The sequence below is a fragment of the Cervus elaphus genome, chromosome 3 (assembly GCF_910594005.1).
Source record: "Cervus elaphus chromosome 3, mCerEla1.1, whole genome shotgun sequence".
Lineage (NCBI taxonomy): Eukaryota > Metazoa > Chordata > Mammalia > Artiodactyla > Cervidae > Cervus > Cervus elaphus.
In genome coordinates this window covers 54,270,165-54,277,575 of record NC_057817.1, presented here as the reverse complement: position 1 = coordinate 54,277,575, position 7,411 = coordinate 54,270,165, and the positions used below count along the sequence as shown (strand labels likewise).

General features: G+C 48.1%; 1 long non-coding RNA gene across 1 annotated transcript; it reads right to left on the bottom strand.

The window, feature by feature from the left end:
- Window positions 1–1,480: 1,480 nt before the first annotated feature.
- Window positions 1,481–3,974, bottom strand: LOC122678227. Its single transcript, XR_006336041.1, has 3 exons — window positions 3,918–3,974; window positions 2,169–2,268; window positions 1,481–1,539 (listed from the first exon to the last, which is right to left on the bottom strand). It is a non-coding gene; the product is annotated as an uncharacterized LOC122678227 (long non-coding RNA).
- Between the last annotated feature and the right edge of the window lie 3,437 nt (window positions 3,975–7,411).

The following is a 7,411-nucleotide window of genomic DNA, read 5'->3' as shown; positions in this document are numbered from 1 at the left end:
ATCTGGCAACCTCAAGGCAGGTGCCTGCATTAAGGCCTGTTTTAGTGTAGCCTCTGCCTTCTTTTGAGGAGTTCCCCACATTAGTGGGGTTGAATCATCTCGCCCTTTAAGCTTTTATATAAGGGCTGGGCAATTAGACCATAATTGGGTATCCAGATTCTACAGTACCCAGTTAGCCCCAGGAAAGCTCACAATTGTTTTCGAGTCGTGGGGGAGGGCAACTGGAGGATTCCTTGTACCCGATCAGAGGACAGCCTCCTGGACCCGTGTGTAATCTGAACTCCCAGGTAAGTGACCTTTGTCTTGACCATCTGTGCCTTAGCATGGGAGACTTTATATCCCCTTTCTGCCAAAAAGTTTAGAACCTGAATTGCATGTTGTTGGGCACTTTTCTCATCTGGAGAGCAGATTAGTTGGTCATCTATGTATTGTAATATTTTCCCATTAGGTTCCAGGTCCAGATCTAAGAGATCCCGGCTAAGGGGCTGTCCAAACAAGTAGGGGCTGTCTCTGAACCCCTGAGGTAATACTGTCCAAGTCATCTGTTGGTGTTTTTCTCCTGGGGCCTGCCACTCAAAGGCAAAAAGATATTGGGATTCTTTAGCCAGTGGTATGCAAAAATAATGCATCTTTGAGATCCAAGACTGTAAGCCACTTGGCACTGGGTGGGATTTCTCCCAAGATTACATAGGGATTGGGTACTGTAGGATGGAGGGGGAACTACAGTTTCATTTACGATCCGGAGATCTTGAACCATTCGTCAGGTTCCGTCCTTTTTCTTTACTGAGAAGATTGATATGTTACATGGTGAACTGGTGGGGACCAATAGCCCACAAGCAAGGAATTTATTTATTAAAGGCTGTAGTCCCTCCCGAGCCTCTCTTTTGAGAGGATATTGTTTCCTGTTAGGAAACAGAGTGGGATCTCGGAGGACAATGATGACCGGTTCGGCTTGGTGGGCTCGTCCAGGAATCCCCTGGTCCCACACCTGGGGGTTAATTTTGTCCTCCCATAGTCTTTGTTCTCTCTATTGGAGGTGTAATGGGTTCCTCAGTAGTAACCAGAAGCTGTAGGGCCCTAGGGGTTGAAAAGCTTCCCATCACAAGGGTGGTCCCAGTTTAGTGAGTACGTCTCTTCCCATTAAGGGAGCAGGACACTCAGGGACCACCAGGAACTGGTGGGAGAATATCTGCCCATCCCAGCAACAAAGAAGTGCTTGGGTGAATCTTCTAGTAGTTGCTTTTCCTGTAGCACCCAAAATGGTACAGGTTTGGGAGGAGAAGGCTCCGGAGTAGGAGATCAAGACAGAGTAGGGAGCCCCTGTGTCAACCAAGAAATTTTCGGACCTACCTGCCACATCCAGCTGCATCCTTGGCTCCAGCCCCGTGATGGTTATCTGTGACAGGTGGGCTGGCTGGAGCGGGCTGCTTCAGTCCTCTTGAACCATCGTGAGGGAAGGCTTGGCGCTTGACCTTGAGGCTCTTGGGTCCCCAGGGCAGAGTGCCGCCCAATATCCCAGTTGATGGCATTTGTGGCAAGCTGTTCTAGGAGACTTGTCACGGCTAGGACACTCTTTGGCCCAATGCCCCGCCTGTCTACAGATTAGGCATTTGCCTCGTGCCTTGTCATTTAAGGTCTCAGGGTGTGCCATAGGGCTTCCCTGGAGGGCGGCCAGCATCTGGGCAGGCCTTGTCTCTTTCCTTCTCTCCCTCTCCTGGGCCTTGGCCTCCTTCTCCTGTTCTCTGTTATAAAAGGTACTGGTGGCTGTCTGGATCATCTCATCTAGAGAGGCAGCGGAGTCCTGCTGCTGTAGCTGTTGTAACTTAATTCTGATGTCTGATGCACATTGGGACAGGAATTTGTCCTTTAAAATCACCTGTCCTTCATAAGAGTCTAAGTCCAAATTGGTAAACTTTTGGAGGGCCTCTTTTAGCCTTTCTAGAAAGGCAATGGGGTTTTCATTGGACCCCTGAGTTATTGCCGAGACCCGGGCATAGCTGATGACTTTTTGCTGGGCTGCTTTCAGTCCCGCCTTCACACAGATGAGAAAATGATCCCTTCCCCAGATGTGCTCAGGGTGATTATAATTCCAGTTAGGATCGGAGGAGGGGACTGCAGTTTCCCCTACTGGGTATCTACCACTTGACATGTGAAGCCCTGTTGCATACCTCCGGGCTTCCTTTAAGACCCTAGTATGTTCAGGGTCATCTAGTTATCAAGGATGCATCTCAAGGGCGTCTGCCGGGAAGTGGATTGGTTATTTCCCATCTGAAAAACAGTCATGTTAGGGAGGAAAAGGAAAAGAAAAAACGAATAGGCTTTTTGAAGCTTATCCTACCCAATACTGTCGCAACCTGAGAGCCAGGTGTCCCCGGGTCAGGATGCAGATCTCCAGGCAGGCTGAGGCATGACAGCCTCCTAGAGATCGAATCCCCGGGCAGGTCGAGGCGTGACGGCCTCCTGGGACCCTTGGGACTAGCGGATCCCTGAAAGGCTGAGGCGTGACAACCTTTCGAGGACCAGATCCCTAGGCAGGTCAAGGCGTGATGACCTCCTGGGACCCCCGGGCTGGAGTTTGGGCGTCCCCAAGGTCTCCAGCGTGACCAGTGCTGGGTAGAATTAAGGGTTTGTAACTTATTGCTAGTTTGTCCACCGTGGATGGGAATAGATGCCATGATATAAGCTCATCCTACCTAGTACTGTTGCAACCTGAGAGCCAGGCATCCCCGGGTCGGGATGAAGATCCCCAGGCAGGCTGAGACGTGACAGCCTCCTAGAGATCGAATCCCCGGGCAGGTCGAGGCGTGACAGCCTCCCGAGAATTGGGCCCCTGGGCAGGTCAAGGCATGACGACCTCCTGGGACCCTTGGGACTAGCGGATCCCCGAAAGACTGAGGCGTGACAACATTTTGAGGACCAGATCCCTAGGCAGGTCAAGGCATGATGACCTCCTGGGACCCCCGGACTGGAGTTTGGGCTTCCCCAAGATCTCCAGTGTGACCAATGCTAGGTAGGACTAAAGGGTTGGATATTATACAGTTTTTCTCTCCCAATGCCAGCTATTTTTTTGTTATCCCTCTAGAAGATTGTAGAGGCAAAAATGTGGGCCCGGATGGGGCTGAGGAAAGGAGCATGAAACAGGAGGGTAAGGGGTGCAGAGCACAACCTTTGGAAGAATGACATAGCACCAGGGCATAACATAAACAGATTAAAGTCAGTTGGGTCCAACAGGACAAGTCAAATTCGAGCAAACCTTAATCCCCAATCTGTAAACCAAAAGATACACCCAGAGGTGGCAGAACAGCTCTAAGGCACTGTCAACAGAGGGAGGAGTGGGTGGTTCCCCAATGGCTGGGATGATCCTCCCGCTTATTAGCATATGAATTCGCCCCCACTGGCAAAACTTACTTAGGCCACTTTCCATGTAGAATGGGCACTTCTCTCTGGATTTCAGCAAATCCACCTCCCACTTATCGCTTTGTCTCTCACTGAATTTTTGCAATAAGATCTCAGAGCCTGAGCTGGGCATCCTGGGTTTTGGTTGGGCTCGAGCCCCGGGAGAAAGAGCTGAAGGAAAAGAGGGAAAAGCAGTGGGAAAGATGTGCCAAGGAATCCCCTTCATAGCCTACTGGAAAATTTGCTAGATATCTGACCGGTGCTCAGTTTTCATTGGCTTGATTTTTGGCACAAAGAGTAAGGACAGAAGAACCCCCACCGGCTTGGGTAACCGCTACTGGGGCCCAGCAGATAGTGCCTTTGGCACATACCAAAGAGTAGCCTCTCCAGAGTTCCTCAGTTGCACCCACTGCCGCCTGCCTGTTCGTGGGGGGTTCAAGGAAACAAGAAACGAGAGATTGTAAAGGAATTAAGATTTTGTTAGGCATGTCCCTCCAGCCATGGGAGCGAGGACCTCCTACCTTAACCAGAGGTCCTCTGGAATCTGGGGCTGAGCCGCGTGGGCTTTCTGCTGAGTTCTTTTTTCGCTGCTCCGATTTCCAGCACGATGGGCCTTCCTTTGTGCTGGGTTTTCTTCACTTTCCTCTTCTACCGCAGGAGCTTCGCTGAGTTGGGCTCCTGCTGCACTTGGGCTCTTCCGCGTGGAGGTTGTTTCAGCCAGGTTAAACCCGAGTCACGGCACCATAGATGTCACGCGAGTGTATGCTCCTCGGTTCTTTGTCTCGTCACAACAAAAATTTGGAGTGACGGACATTAAAGCCCCTTGGCAGGTCACAGCTCTCGGAGGACAGGCCGTGTTATACCTCTTAAATAAATCAGTGTTACAGCTCTATTTATTTAGATAATAGCAGGAAAATCCATCTTTGAGGCGTGAGGGCACGTCGATCCAAAGACTCAAAGAGAAGAGCGCCCCATCCTGCGGGAGAGAGAGAGAGAGAGAGAAGAGGGCTTTGGTGCCGGGCCTGCCGGCAAAAGGAACAGGTCGAGGATGCAATCACCAGAGCACCTGAGAAATAAAAGACTAGGAAAGATGGGGTTGAGAGGGACGGAGTCAGCTTGTGACTGATTCCGACGACTTTATTGAGGGGTAACATACATATATATGCTAACAGGATTCACCAAATTTTAGATCAAAGACTTGCATACATGCAGAACTGCAGACACTAGTTTTAGCTCAGGAGTTTTATCTCAACTCCAGCAGAGCATGGCACCAGTGTCTTACAATCAGTTAAAGACTACCTAGACATAAACCATTCACAGGAGCCCGATAATCTTATCAGAGTCAGGAAAATGGGCAAATGGTGGCTATAGCGATTTCCTTGAGGGAGGTGAGAAAGGCCAATTTGCACTTTAATAAATCAGGGGTGGCGGGACAGAGAGGGACCTCTTAGATCTCTGTCAGGGCCGAGAAGGGGCCTGAGCAGTCAGGCCGGCTCCCCGCACTTTGGCGCCTCTTTTTATATGTTTCTCTGTCCCTGGGCCTGTCTTATGTAAATTGGGCCAGCCAGGAGTGTTGTTTTACCTGAGGTTCTCACTCAGGTCCTCGGACCTTCCTTTGTTCTATTTTTGCAGGCTTTTCCCTTCCTTGTCTTTTAGCCACCGCCATTTTGGACTCCTTTTCCCTATACTAACTACCTAACAAAATTAAAAGACACTTGCTCCTTGAAAGAAAAGCTATGACAAACCTAGATAGCATATTAAAAAGCAGAGACATCACTTTACTGACAAAGTCAAAGCTATAGTTTTCCCAGTAGTTATGTACAGATATGAGAGTTGCACCATAAAGAAGGCTGAGGGCTGAAGAATCGATGCTTTTGAACTGTGGTGTTGGAGAAGACTCTGGAGAGTCCCTTGGGCTGCAAGGAGATCCAACCAGTCCATCCTAAAGGAGATCAGTCCTGGGTGTTCATTGGAAGGACTGATGCTGAAGCTGAAACTCCAATACTTTGGCCACCTGAAGCAAAGAGCTGACTGACTCATTGGAAAAGACTGATGCTAGAAAGGATTGAGGCCAGGAGAAGAAGGGAGCGACAGAGGATGAGATGATTGGATGGCATCACTGACTCAATGGATATGAGTTTGAGTAAACTCTGGGAGATAGTGAAGGACAGGGAGGCCTGGAGTGCTGCTGTGGGTTGCTGACTCAGGCACAACTGAGTGACTGAACAACAACAACGACCTAGACTTCAACTCCCACGTCTCGTTGCACCAGCATGTGCAGGAAAAATGAGCAATGACTTCTGCTATGGGTCTTCCTTTTGAAATCAAAGATCTTTAAACCGGACATGCAGTAGTGTATATACAGGAATTTTGTAAAATTGTGAAGTGCAATGCAAAAGGAAATGGCAACCCACTCCAGTATTCTTGCCTGGAGAATCCCATGGATGGAGAAGCCTGGTGGGCTACAGTCCACGTGGTCACAAAGAGTTGGACATGACTGAGTGACTTCACTTCCACACAAAGATAACTTGTTATTAGTTTGCACTTATTTGAAGTGTGTTTGGATGCCTTTGGTCACATGCCATGGAGTATGACTAAATAGAATCAGCTGCTGTCTTGGACCCATATGATTGTTCTTTTCTCTCAGAGTAAATAATTGAGTACATTTTATAACTTGATAATATCTCTCTCTTTTTTTTTTTTTTTTTTTTTTAATATCTCTCTCTTATTTAGTGGGCTGGTGTCATCTCATGGGACCAGTGCTTGGAATAAGAGGACATCTAGATTAAAAGAAGTATATCTAAGTCATGGGCTTCCTAAGTGGTGCTAGAGGTAAAGAACCTGCCTCCAAATGCAGGAAACCTAAGAGAAGGAGGTTTGATTCCCTGGGTCGGGAAGATCCCCTAGAGGAGAACATGGCAACCCACTCCAGTATTCTTACCTGGAGAATCCCATGGACACAGGAGCCTGTCAGGCTACAGTCCATAGGGTTGCAAAGAGCCAGACATGATTGAGGCAACTTAGCAGACCACGTACACACATCTAAGTCATACCTCTGTCCTCCACACACTCCATTACTCAGTGGGACAGCAATGCTATCTTGGTGACATCCAGGATCACCATCTCCAGCCTGTCTGATGCTTGGCTCCTCAGCTGCTGGACTCCCTTGCCCATCAGACACCCAATCAGCAACTTCAAGCCTCACAGGTCCACCTTCCTGGCCAGCAGGCTCACAAAACCTACATCACATTGTTAGCTTATGGTGAACAATGTCAGATTCGTGATCTCTGAAGGAGGTTTAGCTTCAGGACCAGGGACCAGGCTTGATCACTCAAGAGCTTTTGTGTAGCAGAGTTTTATTAAAGTGAAAGGGGACAGAGAAAGCTTCTGACACAGACATCAGAGGGGGGATGGAGAGCGCCCCCCTCATTTAGCAAGGAAGCTATATGCTTTTTCATATATGCTTTTTCAATTGGTTATTACAGTAAATCAAAAGAATGTCTCAAGGTTGTAAAAGTCTTCCCAGACCCACTTCCATAATATACATTTTAAGGTAACAGGATTAGTCAGAAGGTTCTCAAGGAGAAACATGTCCTCAAGCAGGATACATTGTTGTTATATACTCCTTATTACAGACTTTATTTATTTAGTTTTTAATGATAGTTCTTTATTAGAAAGAGCTGTGCTACAGAACTTGGACTATTTCGTTCCTTTGAATAAGCTTCTTGAAGAAGTGATGCACATACGAAAAGCAGTAGTGCATAGTCGTGGCCTGCCACAGCAAAGTATAAATCAGAAGTGATCACTAGTTGGGCTCAATTTCTGAGAAGTTAATTTTCTTCAAACTGTTACAAGCTGACAGGCAGAACCATTTGCCTTCAAGCTTTCTGACAGATCCCATTGAGACCAGCCAAACGGCAGCTAGAAAGCTAAATGGACGCCTTTAGCCAGCTCCTTGCCTTTCTTCCGCTATTCAAGATTGCGTTACCAGGGACTTCTATTTGAAGATGGCCTT